Source organism: Macrobrachium rosenbergii, chromosome 43, assembly GCF_040412425.1.
Source record: "Macrobrachium rosenbergii isolate ZJJX-2024 chromosome 43, ASM4041242v1, whole genome shotgun sequence".
Classification (NCBI taxonomy): Eukaryota; Metazoa; Arthropoda; class Malacostraca; order Decapoda; family Palaemonidae; genus Macrobrachium; species Macrobrachium rosenbergii.
Genome location: NC_089783.1, coordinates 12133560 through 12155443, shown reverse-complemented (window position 1 = coordinate 12155443; position 21884 = coordinate 12133560). Strand labels below are relative to the sequence as shown.

The 21884-nt window shown below is 35.7% G+C and overlaps 1 long non-coding RNA gene across 1 annotated transcript; it reads left to right on the top strand.

Moving 5' to 3' along the window:
* Nucleotides 1–1189: 1189 nt before the first annotated feature.
* LOC136828575 (uncharacterized) lies at nt 1190–19188 on the top strand. Its single transcript, XR_010850114.1, has 3 exons — nt 1190–1471; nt 5065–5256; nt 11333–19188. It is a non-coding gene; the product is annotated as an uncharacterized lncRNA (long non-coding RNA).
* Nucleotides 19189–21884: the final 2696 nt, after the last annotated feature.

The window sequence follows — 21884 nt, the reverse complement described above, 5'->3', positions numbered from 1 at the left end:
CTTGTTACTTGTACATAATAAATGATTGCTAGAAAGGACAATATATACACAGTTTATAATTGTGATGATAAATATAAATTCCGCTCGACCTTAGGTCACGGAAAGGCACTGCAGAAAACAGGATGTTCTCCGTAGAGAACGCGTTGAGCGGGGACTTGTGTTAATTTTGACAATAAGGCTGTAAAGTCCCGGACTTTACAGGCTTATTGTCAAAATTAACACATTTTAAAGTATAATTGTTCCGATATATTTTAGATTAGGTTTATAGATAATTTATCGTTGCCTTTGTGTCCCCCGTGAACGACAAATCTTTGAAAATCCTTCGCACAACTTTCTAAAATTCTTTCCAGTTAGAAATCCTGTCATTTTACTTAGGCTCCCACCCAAAATCCCGTTTTCTTTAATTTAAAAATTCGAATAAAAAATAATTATTTTTTATAGCAAAAACTCCTTTTTCAATATGTTTTGTATTTCGTAATTTACGTCTATAGTGCAATAAGAATATAGGCATGCTAATAAACATCCTATACTGTATGTAGTTATATTCAGATAAATGAGACGCAAGATAAAGGTGTCATTGAAGAGGAACCAAAGTGCTGAAGGCAAAAAGATCGTTTACTCTTTGGTTAAAAAAGTCTAGAATGTTTAAGCATTTTATTTTGTTTAATTTATGAAATTTATTAGTCATTAATTGTTCATAAACTTTATATTACTTATTATTGATCGTCAATATTTCAAACTCGAAAGCTAGGAAGTGGTCCCCCAGCAAAATGGGTGGTAGCTTTCCAACGTTTTCGAGTGGTTTTGGCGAGTTCACGCGCTTGTAAGCTTAAATTCCTTCAATTTATGGCTATTTATTGATTAATTTTGATAAAAAATACAGCAAAATAGATCGCAATACCTATATTATCTTCGTATCTCCTTTTTTTATTTTCTCTGCCTTTGTATGAAAACTAGGTGACTAATACGATAGCAAAGGGGACCATCTTTCTAAAGTTTGTGGATTACTGAAGCATGTTGGCTCGCGTGTACTGTCAAATAAATTTAACTATCATAATTAGTATTTATTTTTAATTAAGTATTTGTGGAATTTAATTAGGTGGAATGTCTTAATTATCTTTTGATTTCCTTTTTTTTTATTTCTCTACTTTCCAAAAGTATTCCCCGCGTCTTCTCACGTTGCCTAGCAACCATGTTCCCCAATCTGACGTCGCTCGTAGTTTTAGAAGCGTTGTGTGAAAATGTTTGGTAACTTAGTGACCTGATAAAGTTCCTCTTCCAGTCCCCATAGGCGCCAACGTTTACCACTGATGTCAAGGAAACGGTGCCAGCGTCTATGGGTACAAATATTTTGCAGATTTAACACAGGAATTGGGCAGTTTGTTAACACAAGTAACCCGCAGATATCAAGATGGCGTCACTGTCCACTTTTAAAGTATTTTAAGTAAAAGTTTCGAGAGCGTCATGGCCGGTAAGTTAGCACCGCGCCGGGCCAAATCTTAATGAACCTCTGTTTATCCGGAAATATGCCATTATTTCGTAATTTAGGAGAAAACGGTATTATTGGTAATTCTAAGCCGGCCGCCACGTGAGCTAGCCTATGGCAATTGACATTTTCCTGTTATTTTACCTGCTGAACAAGAATTTATGGTAAATTTTTACAACAGTTCCAACTCCATTTTTCTAAAGTAATTGTATATTTTCATGTGTGCTTTAATGTGTTCTGAATGATTATGATAGTAATACATAGGGGAAATGAGTTGCTTTTGAGTTTCTAGCCTATACACCCCTACTACATCCAACAAGGTTGGGGACCCTTTGGGAATTGGGGGGTTTTGGGTGGGTAAATCACCATCGACACAAAACAGCATTTGAATTAATGAATAAAATGAGGTAGATCATAGCATACCTAGCAAGCCATAGTCAGGCAATGTAGGCTAGTGTAATGTAGCCTAACATCCCTTAACCGCAAGGGGGTGGCAGAACGGCGCTTTGCTCCCTATCCGCATTTATAATGATTCTTGGCAGGCTCGTATATACTGGCAGGAGGTAATGTTGCGCTGCGCACACTAGCCACAGGGGTTACAGAAGGTAAATCATGTTACAATATTTTAAAAACAATTATAAATTTTCCTTTATTCCTTCGGAAAGTCAAGGGTCTTTCGTATTTGGCTATTGTTGACTACCGCTCAACGATTAGCGGTACAATTAGTTTCCACCTTCGTGAAATCTCTAGTAGTAAGATAATCGATGATTTATTACGTCCTTTTAAGATTGAACATCCTGTCTTGCCCACTCGTGCCCCTCCATGGGACTTGTCGAAAGTACTTCAATATTTTTCTTGTGTTCTCCTGCCTTTGAACCCATTGAAGCTATAATGTTAAGACACTGACTAAGAAGTTGCGTTTTCTTACGGCTTTAGCTTCAGCTAGAGGGTTGGGCGAGTTTCAGGCAGTTTGTAGGTTGGGTTCCTATGCGAGAAATGATACGTATTTGTCTTTCTTCCGGAATTTGTGTCGAAGACAGAGTTGGAGGTTAAAACTCTGCCTCATTCATTTAAAGTTCTTTATCTGCAAGTGTTCGTTACCGGTGATCCAGCGGAGATGTCTTTATGTCCAGTGTGAGCAATGTCTTTATGTCCAGTGCGAGCATTAAAGTCTATTTATCAAAGGTTGAGAAACTCCGTCCACTTCCACATACACTTCTCGTCTCTCTGTGGAATCCTTCCCGTCCGCTGTCAAAGAATGCGATCAGTTACTTTCGGAGGGAGGTGATTTCCCAGGCTTCTCAGGGTCCTTCTTTGTCGTCTTCAGCTCTGTATTTTCCCGTCTGCACCAGTATTCGGAGTATATCCACTTCATCTTCCTTTCTAAGGAATTATTCAGTGCCTTCTATTTTGGGGGCAGCTACTTGGAAGTCCGTCTCAGTGTTTACTTCCTTTACTTAAGAGACGTTCGATTCGCCTCATCGCGTGTAGTGGCAAAGTCTATCTATGGTGCGCTCATTTAGCTGAGGTGGTATTTGCTTAGTGCGGAGGTTCAGAGGGTTATTCTCTTAGTCCACGTGCAGCAGCGAAGTCTGTTATCCAGGGTGCGTTCATTTAGCTGAGGTGGTATTCACTTAGTGAGGAGATTCTTAGGTTAACCAGATAGAGGAATTCCTTGTAGTCTTTAGAATTATAAGGCAACAGTGATAGTGTAAATTATGAACTCAGGTTTAGTATGTTTTAAGTATCTTAGTCTTTGATAGTTTCCCTACGAGAGTCCAAGGGGGTGCTCTAGTAGGCTAGGCTCTTTCATCGGCGCTGAGATACTTCTTCACTTGTCGGTCGTCTGGCCTTATCCGCAACCTGGATGGCGGAGGGTGAGCAGCTCGGCACACAGCTTCATTTCCCTCCATACATGAGAGGCTCTGAATAGCCACAACAGAGGTTCATCGTACTCCTCCGTACATGAGAGGTTCTGAAGAACCACATGGGAGGTCGATGGACCGAGACAGTACAGACCTGACAGGCGATCAAAGTACTCTCCAGCATGTTTTGTCACCAAAAGGCATCGATTGATAAGGTGAGTGTATAACTAAATAGGTATCCTGTGCAGAGCAGATTGGTGAGCTGCCATCTCTGCGGTTGCAAAAAGGGGGTGTGCCGCAGACTTAGATGGTTCTCCCGGAGGGACAGTGGCTCTGCACTCTGCCTCATTCTCCTCCATACACGAGAGGTTCTGAAGAGCCACATGGGAGTTCGATGGACCAAGAGTACTGACCTGACTGTTGATCAAAGTACTCTCCAACATGTGTCTTCACTGAAAGCATTGATTGATATGGTGATTGTATGACTAAACGGATATTGTATGCAGAGCAGATTGGTGAGCGACCATCTCTGCGGTTGTCAAAAGGCATGCAATACTTGTAATACTTACCTGAACACCTGAATGATTCCCACCCTCCTTTCCCCACATCAATTTTGACCTTAAATAAAGCAATTGACGAAAGTGGGAGTGTCACCACACACCTGTGTCAGCGTTGCCAACCGTTTGTTATGATAGCTCAAGTGACAAGATTTTACTTGCAGTGTTGGTAACGCTGGCTGTTAAAATTTTCACTAGTGGGATGGGTAATTGATAGTTGTTCGGACTAGTGGGATTAAGGGCAAATTCAGGTGTTCAGGTAAGCATTACAATATTAGTTTTATTATGAAAACTTAATTTTGCAAAGTAAAGTGTAAAGAAATATTAGAAAAATCATGTATACCTGACAAAAAGATACTACATCTCTCCATTTCAGTAAATCTCATGAATATTTTACAATAAATATACTCAGAATTTCTTACTGATTTTAGTTCTTATCTGTTATGATATTATATGAGTTGTAATAATGATTTTACAAAATAAAATAAAATATTAGAATAAACATATAACTTGGTAAAATTAGCATATTTTTACAAGTGTCTTGGAAAAGAGGCCCTGTACAGGGTTGTAAATATTCACTTGCAACTTCCCGTGGAAGGTACAGGAAAAGTTTTAGACTTTTTTCTTACACCATATGCATTTGCATATCTTACTCTTTCATTGATGCGTTTTTCTTAAATTGTCCAACCTTAAAGTTTGCCCGGTCGGTGGGTGTGCCTAATATATATATTTAGCCTGTCCAGTAAGGGTTACAGTAAACTCTTAACAAGGTTATAGCCCATCCCAGGTACTTAACTTTAATGATGTCTGCTGTTCTCTTAAAGATGGTGGTAACTTTTCCTGTTCTTAGAAAGTGTTGATGGAATAATAATAATTTATTTGCCTTAAAAGAGTTTTTGTTAATATAGTGAAATTTATGGTGAAGACCAAACGTTTTAAATGTAAAACAGTTGCTGTTGTAGAGATTGAAAGGAATTATAGAAAGATATCTCTCTGAAAGTCTTACAGACCTCTTCTGTGCCCCTTTTTGTAACAGAAGCCTGTGTGTAGGATATTTAAGGTGAGGTCGTAGCTAATTGTATCCCTACTTTGTTACCAGGTAACCAAAAGACCTTAGTTTTCAGTGATTTAATTAACTTCGCTCTTGGCATTTCAGGGTGTCCACAATGTGCAACTTCTGGAATGGAATGATTGACAACTTTTGAAGAAAAGGACCCCAGAGAGTTTGGTAATGGTTATGCAAATGAAGCAGTTTGACAAACATAAGAATGTGCATCCTTGAAGGAATTTTTGAATTGGGCAGGACAGAAATTGCTGTTCAGTTGGAGCCAAAACTACAGATTGAGAGGTGTGTTTTCACAGAGCCTTTGATGCAATTTAAAGTTTTGTTCCTTGTCCTAGGACAGATTAGTGAGATTATCAGTGGAAGTTGAAGTTATATTTCCTATTATCTAATGTAATTTCTTTTAAATGAGCACACTATTCTTTTGAAGCTTGAATTTGAAGTCCGTGGGCCCTGTTAGCTTGTTCCATATGAATAGGAATCTATCTTCTGAATTATAATTGTATTACTGTAGTACCAAAAGTCTTTGTTAATGTAATTTTGATAAAATAACTTTCACTTCACTTCATTTCCACTCACAGGTAGGCTTTCAGCCTGTCAGTAGGGTCAGCCGTCTTCTCCAGTCTCTTCTGTCTTCAAATATTCCGTCTCTTCTAAGCTCTTCGATTGTTTGCATGTTGTGCTTTGTCAGGATCTCCTCCACTCCATCCTTCCAGCGCTTACGAGGTCTACCTCTCGATCTCCTTCCTTGAGGTATCCAGTTCCATCTTTTCTTTGCAGTTCTATTTTCATCCATTCTCATTAGGTGACACAGCCACCTCAGCTGCCCCTTCTCAGTCTTGTTTATCACACTTACCACTCCTACTATTCTCGTAACATTCTCATTTCTCATTCTCTCTCGCCTTGTTTTGTTTAATATTGTTCTCAGGCTTTTCATCTCTGAGGCTTGGACCCTACTTCTGTCTTTACTTGTCACTGTCCAGCTCTGATCCGTATGTCATTATTGTTGTTAACAATCCCTCGAATATAGCTTTCTTTACTTCTCTCGGTACATACGCATCTCTCATCATTGGGTAAAGAGTTCCAGAGCTTTTGTTATATTTCTTTATTCTTTCAGTGATTTCCTCTCATTTATCGCCCTTATTTGTAAACACACATCCTAGATATTTGAATGAGTCGGTGTCCTTTATCACTGTATTCCTTATCATGATGTTTGTTGGTGCTTGAGGTTTTCTGACTGTCAATATTTGTTTTTCCTATATTCATTCTTAGTCCGGCTTTCCGCTTCAGTTAAACTCATTTAAGCATACCAATGCTCCTGCTAATTCCTCTTGGTCATATGTCCAAAAAGCTCTATCATCTGCAAAAAGCATAATGTCTCTTGTAATGTTAATTCTTTAAAGTCCTTTATAACTTTGTCAATGTAAGCAATGAACAGGAGTGGAGAAAGTACACTTCCCTGTTTGACACCCATTGTTACACTAAATCATTTATCGTTTTTGTATCTGGTCCTTACATTATTTACGCATGGTTCGTATGTGCTCTTTATTGCCCCAGCCTACCGTCCAGTCCATACACCTCTCCCAAAAATCTCCATAGTTTGTTTCTAAGTATGGAGTCAAATGCTTTTTCTAGGGTAATAAAAGCTATATACAGTGACCTGTTGTATTCCCATGATTTTTTTATGACAAGTCACAGGGTGAATATGAGATCTGATGTGCTTTTATCCTTTTTGTATCCATGTTGTTCTTCGCCTAACTGAGGTTCAGTGATACAACGTGCTCTTTTCTAAAATTCTCCCAGATAGTTTTGCTGCATGACATACGAGTGTTATACCTCTATAGATTTCGCGGATACCAGAATCACCTTTACCTTTATGAAGTGGCACAGTAATATGTCTTCCCTAATCTTCTGTGACTGTACTCTGTAGCAGAATGATAAAATTAATAGAATTAAGTCATATAGTATCTGTTTTGCCAGGTCTCCGCCCTCTTTAAACAATCCAGTTGGTATATTATCATACCCAGGGCTTTTTCCATTTTTCATCTCTCAAGGCATTATTAAACTCTTGATATGTAATCACATTGTCCCTATTTTCTCTGTCAAATTGAAAGAGATATTCTTCTTCATTTCTCTCTTCCAATGTTATGTTCAGTAAGTTTTTGTTAAAGCCTTCAGCAATGCCAATGATCTTTCCATATTCGTCTTTTATGTTATATTTTGTTTTATCCTCCCTGTATGATTTTGTAACTGCAAATATCTTTTTCTTATTATTCCTCAAATCATGCATCAATTCATACTCTAGTTCAATCCATGCATTGACCTGTGGTCTTCTCTGAATTTCGTCTCTTTGATTTCTAAAGAATACATATTTTTCTCTCGTCTGCTGGGTTCTTTGTTTCATCCATTCGCTGTGCTTCTTGTTTTTCATTTTTACTGCTTCCTTTACATCTTCGTTCCACCAAACTGGTCTCCTTTTCCTAGTGCCTCCCACATACCTACAGCCAAGTTCTTCCTCTCCAACTTCCAAGGCACTTTCTTATAGTGCTTCCCATTTTCATTGCTCCAACTGCTGCAGTTTCTCAGTAAACTTTGAAATCTCATCTTAATATCTGGATCTTTTAGGGTTTCTGTTTTTATAACTTTTCTCTGTGTTCTGAGCACTTACAGAAAGAATGTTAATTTTTCCTATCACCAATCTATGATCAGAGTCAAGGAAAACCCCTCAGGAAAACCCCTGGCAACACTTACATTTTGTAGGAGCCTTTTATCTGATGTGACCACATAGTCAGTGACTGATATCTGATCAAATTGTCCCGTTCTTTGATTTCATCAATATCTTGTATGTCTGTGCAAATCCTGGGGTTTAGAGAAGCCATTCATGATCTTTAAATTATTTCTCATGCAGAAATCTATTAGGTTTTCACCTTCATTGTTTCTTGTTTCTTCTGCAAATGCACCTATTACATTTTCTATTCCTCTTCTGTCACAACCAACTCTGGCATTAAAATCCCCAGCATTAAATTGTTCCTCCAGATGTAAATCCAAAAGCTCCATGATGTTATCTTTCTCTTCTTGTGTGTGGCCTTGTTGTGGGGCATAGATCTGATGTACATTATAGTTTTTATTCTTTACCCTAATTGTGCAACTCAGAAGTCTTTCACTCACCAACTGTACTTTTTGTATGCAAGGGGCAAGTTTGGGGCTTACAATCATAGGAACACCATGTTTTCTGATTCCAGCATCTATTCCATAATAGATCAGTACTTATCTGTCTCCCAAGTCTTGATCAGCACTTTTACCTCTATGCCTTGTGTCAGCCATTCCTAATAAGTTGAGTTTTCTCTCTTTCATCATATCTAGTATTTCATCTTCCTTATTATTATAAGTGCCAACATTTAAGGTGCTGCATCTGCAATTAATACTCAATTTGTCCCTGCTGTTTTTCCTAAGATGGTTCCAGTTTTGTCTCCTATTTTTACGTCTGACAACCAATCCTTGAGTTTCTTGAGCAATAAAGCTTCAGTTAGCAGTTTGCTAGGTCTGTCTTAATTTATCACTGATAATAATGTCAGTGACTGAGTTGTTTGGTCCACAGCTACTTATTTGATACATTCGGAGCAGCCCTACGAGAGTTTATTTCATAGGGGTTCCCCATCCGCCACCCAGGGGATGCATCTGGTAGGAGTTTTCTCTCACCCAGAATAAAATAACTTTATTTACAATAATTAAATAGTTAGGGAAGTCCCTGTTTTGGGTATTCATAACTTAGAGAAAAGATCTTGGTACAGCATTATGAAATTTTGAAGTTCTATAAAACAAAACCAGTTTAATTTTCTAGTATTTTCCAGGAATTATGGGTCAGTTCTAATGTATTGTGTAAAATGGTTTGGTTTTCGATAAGTACCTTAACAAATTCACTTAATAAGAATGGTAAATGGCTGTTTTTCTGAGAAAAATTGAGCATACTGTACTTGGGAAGTACTTTAAGCATTGAAGACAAATAGAGATTGGTAGGACAGTGTTGGTGGTGGGAAATTTTACCAGATTATGGGAAAATGTTGAAGTGCTTGTATAAATGTTACAGCTATGCCCAAGTAGCAGTGATAATAGTGATAGTAATTGAGCTGCAGAACTATTTATTGTATTTTGCTAATTGAAACTTGGCCACATTTTTTAAAGTGATTTTTGCATTGTAATCTAATGTAAATTATTTTTAACATTTACTGTAGCTGTTACTGAACAGAATTTTATCCAGATATCCTGAACAAAAAATTACAGACAGTCACTGTTCAGTCTGTGACCTTGTTAGTAACAGGGCTTAGGTATAGGATGCTTGGGGCTTGGTTATAACTATCTTAGATCTTAGCCCGAGAAATGCGTCAGTGTCATTTTACAACAGTCCAGTATTGTGGCTATCCTGACAAAAATTCTGCTGTTCAGAATCTAATACATAACTGAACCAACACCTTTGTAATTACTTCGTGCGTGTATCATTAAAATATTTTTCCCCTCTTTCTCTTTATTATTTTGTTATAAACTGTCAAAGTTAATTATATTGCGTGACATGACATTTTGCCCGATGAGTAGGTGGTGCGGTAGTACCACAGGTATTGGGTCTGTCAGTTGTCACACTTGGGTGGGAAGGGAGTTGAGTATAACAGGCTTTTTGTTGGACCCGGTAGAGGATAGCGTATTTTTCCTTACTACACTCCCTGTTAGGTTGTGAAGTTTTAGCCTGTTTTTGGATTTCCGTTGTCAGCGGAGTGCATGAAATGAGTTGGCAGCAAGAATCTATCGCAGGTCATGAATTTGGGGAAAATTGGGATAGGACTCAAAGAGTCTTGTTTCCAGTAGTCATGTAAGACATTTTTTCGTTAGAGGCATCAGTAGTAATAATGCAAAGTAAACATAAACTTCATGGGCATCTGTGTCCACCTATTTGTAAACTCTTGAATTTTGTGTTATAGAGAAGTTTTCCATTACCCACCGGTAATACTAGTTAGTTTCACAGACAATAAGGTCAACTAATTCTTCATTGAGAGGCGCAAGAAAATGTTCACGTTCTCTTGCAGTGTCATCACAAGGCCACTCACTGGGTACACCAGCACAATTACCTTCAGAGGGATGAAATTCAGGGATAAAGTTATTGACATCTGACCAAATTTATAAGACTGAATATTTCCTTCTTGTATTTCACGTATGTTACCTATTTCATTTTAGCTATCTTCTAGCTATCTTCCTCTTCACATTCTTCAGTGTGCTCTCCATCTGAATGAAATAATCTTGCTTCAAAATCATCTTCGCTTTTGTCGGAGGTCCCTATCTTTTGAGCAATGAATGGGGGAGGAGTTGATGCACTTGGTATTGCATCACATGTGTGCCTTGATGGTGCCAGTGTGATGTAGGAAGCAGTTCTTTGGTATTGCTTTTTTTGTTGAGGTACATATTTTCCACTAACGCTTCTCTTCACACCCCTCTTTCTTCCAACCTCCTCACATTGCTGTGCTTTGATTTTCTTTTGTGTTATTATGTTTGTTTCCTCTGAGAAGCAGATTTTCCTTTTTGTCTTTGTGATTTCACAGTGCTTGCCAGAAGAGGCCATAGTCTCCTTTTTCTGATGGTTGTTAAGACATCCAGTCATGGCAACAAAAAGTGACAAACAAACAAGATCACAGAAAACAATTCGTAAGTCTCTTTTTATTGTTATCAAAATAGAGCTTTAGACATTGCCAATACAAAGTAAGCACTTACTATCATGGTAACTCAAACTGCTTGTCATGTTTATTACCCGTCACTTTAAATAACCACACATTAGATACTTAAAAGAAAAACAAAAGCATTCAGGAGTGTTGCCATAATTTACACTGGGCAACCATGCTGACATAGGTTTTGGGGGTTGCCGCTCCTTTTATTTCCCTTACTGAACAGTATTATACAGTATTGTGCTATTGTGTATATGAGTGTGTAGTATGCTGTTACTGTATATATGTTTTTTGTTGTGTATGTTTCTAAGATTTTAATATAAAACAAGTTTTGACTGAAAAGTACATTTCAGTATTTTCATTTGCAAAAAAGTTAAATTTGGTCTGTGGGGAAATTTTTATATTATATACATAAATATATATAGGTGAAATGAAGATCTAAGCATTAAAACTTCTACCAGACAAATAGTTTAATAAAAAAAAATACAAGTGAAGTAATGTCAGGGAATTTGTGAGAAGAGATAGAAAATGGCACTGTCAAGAGGCTTACAGCAATCCCCCATACAGCTGCTCAAGAGGCTTGTAGCAGTTCTCGGGTTAATTCCTCTTAAGTTTAATATCTCTCTGTGTCATTAATTTCTTCCTCATCTCTTCAGGAAACCTTCTACAACCTGTGAGCATGAACCAGACAAGTTGGACACCATTCTCACTCTTGGAATTTACAAGAAACTGTCAAGAAAGTAGAGTTTGAGCAGCAAATTGCAACTACATTTTTATAGATCACATTTTTCTAATGTGCTAGAATGTATTATTCTTTTAGGTTCATTCAAAAATAGTGACATTTGTTAATGGTAGAGATGAAGTACAAATAATGGTCGCATTGACAGAAGTGTTGGAGAGAGATGTTATTAGGCACATGTGGATTATACTGTAATCTTATCTCCTTTCACTTAAAACTTGGGACAAGTTTCATGCAGCTGTTTCAGTTTACCTATAATTCCCATCAGCTCAGTATCAGCTATATGTATATTGGTAGTCTTGTATGTTCAAAGATAATTTTTGTCATGTAGGATATATAGTAGACCAATCTTATTAGTTTCAATCAGTTTCCCAGAGTTCATATACTTACCAGCTACACTTCTGTGATTGCTTTTTGCTCTGCTACCATTTTAGATGTGATACACTTATTTATATATCTTGATTTGAATGTTAGTTTAGATTACAAACTACATGGAATTGCTTTAAGCTGTTAGATATCTAGAAAATGTTCAAGTGATGGTTTAAATATAGTCTTCATTACTTAACGAACCTTGTTACGTATCAGAAAACCAGACCCATTAAGTATCCGTATTACATCATTTAAGTAAGTTTTATAACTTGATAAACTAGCTTCTTTTAAAGTATGGGCTTGGAATACAGCTTCTTGTGTGTATACTCCATGTAGCCTTAAAACATAGTTTGTTTTAGCTATCGAATTATATAATTTAATTTGAAATTGATTTCCTAATAGCTTCAAAGTTTTGCATCTTTGTAATATTAGTTTCAAATTTGACTGAATTCCCTTTGAATCTGAAACTTGTGAAATGTCAGCAAATATTTGAGTGTTAAAGCCGTGTATAGTTTTTTTTCCCATCACAGATGTTTATCGAAAATATGCATCTTTTAACTATTTTGAACAGTTAAAAGGAACTGGTAAAATCTTTGGAAGCTTATGTAAAACTTGATATTTTGACATTATGGTCTCGATAAAGTACCTATTTGGTTTCAAAAACCTCACTAAAGGGTGGTTTGTGTGTGTCTTGGCTAAGCATCCAAGTGATAAAGTCAGTATTTAGAAACAAATTCCATAGTTTGAGATTCATATTAAATGATTAATTATTAATGTGGTGTTAAGAAGTGTTGTTTAACATTATCTGTGAATTTAGCTGTTGTGAATGAGTAGTATTTGAGGGAGAAAGGAAGCCAGTGTCTTGTGAGTAACCAAGGATATCACTTATGTTTTTGCAACTTTTTGTAAGCTAACACTTGAACTTCTGACAGGCTGGACTTGAAACTGTTTTGACATCACATGGTATATTTGTACAAACTGTTTTGACTTCACATGGTATATTTGTACAAAGTGTTTTGACATCACATGGTATATTTATACAAGTTTTTTTGTATGATAACACCTGGTATAGTATTTGTTTCAGTTTTTTGTACAATAGCACTTGAACTGACAGACTGGACCTAAAACTGTTTGACATTACAGGGTATATTAATTGTCCCAGTTTTTTGTACAATAACACTTGAACTTCTGACACACTGAACCTAAAACTTTCTGACATGACAAGGTATATTATTTGTCCCAGTTTTTTGTACTATAACAGTTGGACTTCTGACAGACTGGACCTAAAACTGTTTGACATTACATAGTATATTATTTATCCCAGTTTTTTGTACAATGACATTTGAACTTACGACGGACTAGACCTGAAACTTTTGATATGACATGGTATATTTGTCCCAGTTTTTTGTACAGTGACTTTTGAATGTATAACAGACTGGATCTAAAACTGTTTTGACATTACCTGGTATATTTGTCCCAGTTTTTTGCACGATAGCACTTAAACTTGACAGAATAGATCTGAAACTGTTTTGGCATTACATGGTATATTTGTCCCAGTTTTTTTGTACGATGACACTTGAAATTCTGACAGACTGGACCAGAAACTGTTTTGGTGTGATATGGTATATTTGTCTTAGTTTTTTGAACAATAACACTTGAACTTCTGACATACTAAACTTAAAACTTTTTGACATGACATAGTACTGTGTATTTGTCCCAGTTTTTTTGTACGATAACACCTGAACTTCTGACAGACTGTACCTGGAACTATTTTAACATGACATGGTATAATATTTGTCCCAGTATTTTGTGCAATAACACTTGAACTTTTGACAGACTGGACCTGAAACTGTCTTAACATCACCTGGTATATTTTTCTCAGTTTCTTGTACAATAACACTAACTTACAGGCTGGACCCAGAACTGTTTGACACGACTTAGCATATGTGTCCCAATTTTATGTGCAATACACTGGAACCTTTGACAGACTGGACCTGAAAATGTCTGACAGGAAATGGCACCGTGCATTTGTCCCAGTTTTTTAATTTTTTGTGCGATAGCACTGGACCTTGCTGCTTGTGAGTTTTACTCATGGTATTCTATATACAGTATCAGTCTCTTTGCTGTTTTAGGATAAATACATATTGACCAAGGCACAAAGTCTAAAATTTAATGTCAATTTTCTGTCTTTTTCTTACATCTCTTGTCATGAGGTGCATATGTAATATATGTAAGGTAGTATAAACCTTATTTTTTCCTCAACGTTTCTACATGATGACTTACCAAGTTGTCACAGTTGAAACTTGATCAGAAAGTTTCCGTGAGGATACAGGTCTTCCCAGGCCACCAGTTTTGGTTTGTTGACAATTTCTTTCCCTCTCTCATAAGGTTCTGTGTTTGTCATTATATACTTTCCCCTTGTTTGACTCTTAGGCTGTCAAAAAAGGGAAACTGTACTGTTTAGTGGACCTCATTTGCAGTTTGCCTTACACAGACCTTAGACGACAAAACTTGTGTCTTTGCAGCAGGTCCCTGGGCCCTAAGGTGTGTTTTGCACTCTCCTTTGCCCCAAATTTTTAACTCATTGAGGAACAAGACTTGATTTTATCTCTTATTTCATTGAAGAGTAAAACTTTTTTTTTTACATGATTGAAGAGTAAGATGTACTCTCTTTTTACTTCTTTGAAAAGTAAGACTTATCTTTCTTACTTCATTGAAGAGTAAGACTTATTTTTTTACTTCAATGAAGAGTAAGGCTCATCTTTTTTACTTCATTCATTTACTTCGTAGAACAAAACTTTTGAATTTCCACTGCACTGAAGAAGTGAAATCTTGAAATATAGTCGTTGGTAAAGAACAAAACTCAGGAAGATTTACTTCATTGATTAATAAAACTCTTGGGTTAATCTTAGTGCTCAGAACTGTAATTTTTCAGGCAAAAATGAGCAACAGGTGTGTTGTATTCTTTTGGTGTTCTGTTCCACCTTTAGCTTTCATGTTTCCCCTGGTTTATGCCAGATGAGACCACTGGGTGCCCTGTCTCAGTGCCTTTTTAAAACCCACAAACCTATAAAACTTCAAATTGAACTTCTGACAGACTGGACCTAAAATTGTTTGACATTAAGTAAGTAAGTATAGCTTAGTTTTACCAGACCACTGAGCTGATTAACAGCTCTCTTTGACATTACAGGGTATATTAATTGTCCCAGTTTTTTGTACAATAACACTTGAACTTCTGACACACTGAACCTAAAACTTTCTGACATGACATGGTATATTATTTGTCCCAGTTTTTTGTACTATAACAGTTGGACTTCTGACAGACTGGACCTAAAACTGTTTGACATTACATAGCATATTATTTATCCCAGTTTTTTGGACAATGACATTTGAACTTACAACGGACTGGACCTGAAACTTTTGATATGACATGGTATATTTGTCCCAGTTTTTTGTACAGTGACTTTTGAATGTATAACAGACTGGACCTAAAACTGTTTTGACATACCTGGTATATTTGTCCCAGTTGAATGTATAACAGACTGGACCGAAAACTGTGTTGACTTTACCTGGTATATTTGTCCCATTTTTTTGCACGATAACACTTAACCTTGACAGATTAGACCTGAAACTGTTTTGGCATTACATGGTATATTTGTCCCAGTATTTTGTGCAATACCACTTGAACTTTTGACAGACTGGACCTGAAACTGTCTTAACATCACCTGGTATATTTTTCTCAGTTTCTCATACAATAACACTAACTTACAGGCTGGACCCAGAACTGTTTGACATGACTTAGCATATGCGTCCCAATTTTATGTGCAATACACCGGAACCTTTGACAGACTGGACCTGAAAATGTCTGACAGGACATGGCACCGTGTATTTGTTCCAGTTTTTTCATTTTTTGTGCGTTAGCACTGGACCTTGCTGCTTGTGAGTTTTACCCATGGTATTGTATATACAGTATCAGTCTCTTTGCTGTTTTAGGATAAATACATATTGACCAAGGCACAAAGTCTAAAATTTAATGTCAATTTTCTGTCTCTTTCTTACATCTCTTGTCATGAGGTGCATATGTAATATATGTAAGGTAGTATAAGCCTTATTTTTTCCTCAACGTTTCTACATGATGACTTACCAAGTTGTCACAGTTGAAACTTGATCAAAAAGTTTCCGTGAGGATACAGGTCTTCCCAGGCCACCAGTTTTGGTTTGTTGACAATTTCTTTCCCTCTTTCATAAGGTTCTGTGTTTGTCATTATATACTTTCCCCTTGTTTGACTCTTAGGCTGTCAAAAAAGGGAAACTGTACTGTTTAGTGGACCTCATCTGCAGTTTGCCTTACACAGACCTTAGACGACAAAACTTGTGTCTTTGCAGCAGGTCCCTGGGCCCTAAGGTGTGTTGCTTTCAGGTTTGTCCTGTTTGGCCAGTCCCTTTTGTCTTCCTAACTAGATGTCATAGTGTTTTGCACTCTGCTTTGCCCTAAATTTTTAACTCATTGAGGAACAAGACTTGATTTTATCTCTTATTTCATTGAAGAGTAAAACTTTTTTTTTTACATGATTGAAGAGTAAGATGTACTCTCTTTTTACTTCTTTGAAAAGTAAGACTTATCTTTCTTACTTCATTGAAGAGTAAGACTTATCTTTTTTACTTCAATGAATAGTAAGACTCATCTTTTTTACTTCATTCATTTACTTCGTAGAACAAAACTTTTGAATTTCCACTGCACTGAAGAAGTGAAATCTTGAAATATAGTTGTTGGTAAAGAACAAAACTCAGAAAGATTTACTTCATTGATTAATAAAACTCTTGGGTTAATCTTAGTGCTCAGAACTGTAATTTTTCAGGCAAAAATGAGCAACAGGTGTGTTGTATTCTTTTGGTGTTCTGTTCCACCTTTAGCTTTCATGTTTCCCCTGGTTTATGCCAGATGAGACCATTGGGTGCCCTGTCTCAGTGCCTTTTTAAAACCCACAAACCTATAAAACTTCAAATTGAACTTGTGGCAGAAAGTTGCAAAAAAAAAAATGTACATATTCAAACCCCCATAGATTTGATATTTGGTGCTCAGGTTTTTTGTAATGAAAAAAAAAGTTTCATAAGTGTTAAACTCCTCTTGATAGCTTCCTTATTTTGTGAAAAGTGTGGGAAAAGCCAAAACATGCACAAATACCCTTACTGTACAGTATTTGGTATGTAAATTTGTAGAAGACATTGCTCATAACTTTTAAAATACCATTTTTACGAAGAATATCTCGACAGTACTTGCTGAAAAGTATACTGAAGTACATGAAATCCACAGCATAAAATCAATGAGCACGTTAACTGCAATGCTTCTCTCTCTCTCCACACACACACACACACACCAAAATGTGTAAATAGAGTTTGAGCGTAGTGTATTTAGAAAAATTGCCTGAAACTAACTAACTCTCCAAACACAACTAGCACACCAAAATGTGTAAATAACACCTCATCAAAAAGTAACTTGATTCAAGTTTGTCAAGTCATAAACTTAACTGCCCATTTTCTATCAAAATGTTGCTTATTTTTGTTGACAAGTTGAAATTCTAGTTCTCCCAACTGCACAGAATCTAGAGTTCATTTGTTACTATAATGCAGTTGTTCAGTTTTTAGGAATTCAGATTCAAAATGGCTTCATTATGTGTGTGTAAAGTGTTTAGTTTGTTACTGTAATAGAGCCATTTAAGAAAATCATGGAAAAGTGTTTTGTAAGACTTTAGAATTGGCGAACAAAAATGCCCATAGAGAACGTATTCTATATCAGATCTTGTTAAGAAGCTGGTAGAAGCAATGTTGGTTAAAACCCTCTTCAAATGGGCACCATTTTGTAGTTCAAAAGAGCAATTTCTTCTCAAATCATTGACAGTTTCAATGAAGCCTAAGGTTGTGAATAACTTACATAGAAGAGACCACAAAGGTTCTCTGTTTTTACCAAAAATTGACTAAAATGGTGTTTAGACGAGTAATTTGCAATGAGTTGTATTTTTAAGATAAGTTTCACTTTGCTCAGTTTATACAGTTAACTGGTTATTCTCTAGAAAAGTCATTTAGTAGTTTTCAGTGTTGCATTAAAATTGTGAAATATTCACCTAAGTATTTTTGCAATTTCTTTGCATTAAAATTTTAAATTTTTCAGTTGCCAAGTAATTTTACACATTTTTAGTATTAAAATTGTCAAATTTTTCAGTAGCCAAGTAATGTTGCAGTTTTTTAGTATTAAAATCGTCACATTTTTCAGTTGCCCAGTAATTTTGGATTTTTTTTAGTAATTGTCAAATTTTTCAGTTGCCAAGTAATTTTGCAATTTTTTGTATTAGAATTGTCAAATTTCTCAGTTACCAAGTAATTTTGCCATTTTTTAGTATTAAAATTGTCAAATTTTTCACTTGCCAAGTTATTTTTGCAGTTTTTTAGTATTAAAATTGGCAGATTTTTCAGTTGCCAAGTAATTTTGCAATTTTTTATATTTTTTATATTAGAATTGTAAAATTTTTTAGTTGCCAAGTAATTTTGCAGTTTTTTAGTATTAAAATTGTCAAACTTTTCAGTTGCCAAGTAATTTTGCAATTTTTAAAATTAGAATTGTAAAATTTTTCAGTTTCTATGTAAATTTTTTTTTTTTTTTTGGTATTAAAATGTCAAATGTCTCAGTGTTCAAGTACTTTTGCAGGTTTTTTTTTTTATTAAAATTGTCAAATTTTTCAGTTTCAAAGTAATTTAGCAATTTTTGATAGCATAGTCACTTGTTTCATCCTCAGGGAGTTAACTTCCATGGTCTACCAGAGCTCCATGTCTGTTTTTTGTCTATATAATTAAACATATGCTTTCAATATTTTTGTCAACATGGGTATTTTAAGTGCCCAGTTAAAGAAAACACTTGTCTTATGTTTTTGAAAATTAGTTGTTTTCACAGTTTGAAAATTGGGTGTTTTCACAATCAAGTACTTATGTAACTAAGACGTTTGTAATGTAAAACTAAAGTTTCAGGATTATAGTATAATACTCAGTTTCAAGACACTGGGTCTTTCTTTGTATGGATAAGTTAGTTCACAATGAAGAGAGAAGGTGTCTTGGAACTGACTTATACTGTAATCCTCAAATTTGGTTTAATGTCTAAATGGCAGTTTGAAAATGAGCTTACAGCATCATATTTTGTAATTTGTGAGAAGACATTTGCTGAATGGACATTTTTCAGCTTGTACATAACTGATATGTAGACTATTTTCTATGCTGTAATTATAATATATGCTGTTATGCATTTTCACATTATTGTACTCTTTCTTACAGTTGTTGAAATATTTTCTGACAATGTAAATTTCAACAGAAAGACCAATAAAAAAAAAAAAACTTTCTATCAATCAGAAGTTGAAACATTCTTTTATTTCCCATAAGTCAAAATCAATGAATATGAGTAGTACAATTTAAAATTTTTTTTTTCTTACCAGTACATTAGTGTCCCCCCCAAAATGGGGGCTGGCCTCATAAAACATTATGCTGGCAAAAATGAGCCCTTTTATTCAGCCCTGTAAACCAGAGGACCTATATACAAGTGCCAAAAAGTCCCACAGAAAATTTAAGTGGGTTACAGCGTTCGTTTTCTCCCAAGTGGAAAGTTGAATTAAAGTACCTGACAACTGCTTAGTTACTGGAAGCTTCCTGTCACCTGGAAAGTTTCCGTTTGGTTTCACTTCGACTGAAATAGGTCTATTGAAAAGTCTTATGAAGCTGTAGAGATTTATTACTTGAGATTGTTACATTATGTTTTCTTACTTGTAAAATCATTATGAACTTAGTAAGCTGAAATTCATAAAAGTGTTCAAACCACAGAACCAGAAATAATCTTGGACACAGAAGGACTCGAGAAAATTTGCGTCACACTTGTGACTTGACCAGAGGTCATTGTTTTCCAAGTTCTACTTAACTTGAGAGCAAATCTACCTTGTAAGTGACTGCTTCAACTAACAAATGGAATGAAGACTTTGAACTCATTTCAATGATCTAAGACCACTTTTGGATGTTTAGTTTCGTAATCCCTTTGAAGAACAGTCAAAATGCTTCCTACTTAACATTATGCCGTCTAAAAATAGGTCTACTTTACATAAAAAGTTTGTTAAAAACAAGACTATAATAGAGTCCTTAAGTAATAATACCATTAACTGAAAGGTTTCCTCTTTATAAGATGTTTTTACAAAATGTAAAAGGTCATTCTAGTTTTGTTAAATAACCCAACTTATTAGCCATAAGTCTTTCACACTCCTTTGAGAGTGACGATTTGGATAAACAGAGTAACGTTCAATCTACAGTGATACAAAATTCACCAAAGAACATAGGACTATTTCAAATACAGCCTTCAGTATCCAGCAAACATTTCCCTGTGTTTATGTTAAAAATTTTGATTATAAGGAGAGTATTTCAGAGTTTTATAGTATATATATCTCTTTAAGCTTACCTGAATATGAACTACTTTTTAAGTGTGTGCTCAATCAAACATGTTAATGAAGTAATACTGTATCAAATTTGTGTGATTTACACAGTAGCAAACCTTCGGCTATTTAATATCACTACATAAGCAGGAACATTTGAAAGCCACTTATTACAATACTAAGCCTACATCTAGGTTACAATACTTTTTGTGGATAGCTTCACCTATCTAATGCAAGTTACTGAAATCAACATAGGCCTATCTTACGTTATCTTAGCTGTGAAATACCTTTAGGCCTAGTAATGACTAGTTACGACCGACATCTGAGGCAGAAGCTTGTGAATGTGGTCATTTAAGGAAAATTACAAAATGACACCAAATTAAAGTTTCAAAACAGTACTTTAAATGTGAATGAAATAGCATTAATAATCAGACACTTTTCAGTTTATTTAAATGTCCCAAGTCACCATTGTAGGCAGGAGTCCTTATTTCAAGCTCATTTTATTATACTAGGTTACCAAAAGCTCTCTAGAAAGCAGTTAAGACCAAACACATGTCTAAAAGTTTAAAAATTCACACCATGCTTCTAACATTGAGCAAAATACTTCAGAAAAGGGGATGGCATCAATGCAGGGTACTACCCAGACACCCTAAAGCTTCACCCCAGCCAACAGGTGCCCGATCGGACTGCTGTCACATTCCCCTTACATTGACGAATTAGCACAGGAAGTAGGCCTATCAAGGCATAGGTTTCTGAAGGATATACGAATGGTATCAAGGTCACCTTCGATACCAGAAGTACCATTCAAATGCCTCTCCTTGTAGGACGCCAACCTGACCTTGGCATTGAATTAAAATGTTTGTGCATTGTAAAGTTGTTTCCTGCGTATTCTGTGAATCAAAAGGCTTAAAAATATAAAAAATTCGTCCTTTTTCATAATTTTTCTTTGTGCAAATGGCTATTTTTAGTCTCTGGTTGTACTTAATATATAATTTCAACCTTGTCCTAATTGACTCTGACACACCAGTATATTCCAAGAAAGGTACGGCTCAAGTAATTCAAGAACAAATTCATCAGCAAATATGGATTCTATTAATGCAAGTAAATCCTTACTACTGCACATTTACAAAAAATGCAGGAGGAGTATTTTCACAGAATATAGGCCTAAAATCTTCATCTACTCTCCGACAGATAAGAAACATTCTCTCTGAACTTGCAGAGTTATGAATGAGCTCCACAGAGTTTAAATTACCAAGCCAATCAAGGAAGAGGCCTTTGAAGGAGAGAAATAGGAGAATCATACCATGCCAAAACTACAAGCCGATATTTTAGTCACTAAAATGGGGACCCAAGACTGAAGTTGTCACGCGATTGTACAAAACTTTTCTCTGGCTCTTTAGTGCTAAGCCAGGATAAACCAAATTACTCTTCCTACTACTGTACTTGTGCCAATTCCTTATTAATATATATGAAAACAGACATTTCTGTCATATACACTGTCTTATTACGCAAATGAATCTCCATCCTATTCCTCACATATGAAATTTTGGTTGGAATTCACTGCTGAAAAACTTTCTCACTAACAAAATGGGCAATTGTGTGAAAGAGTTTGGTAACCTCACCAAACACCCCTTTTTCTTTTTT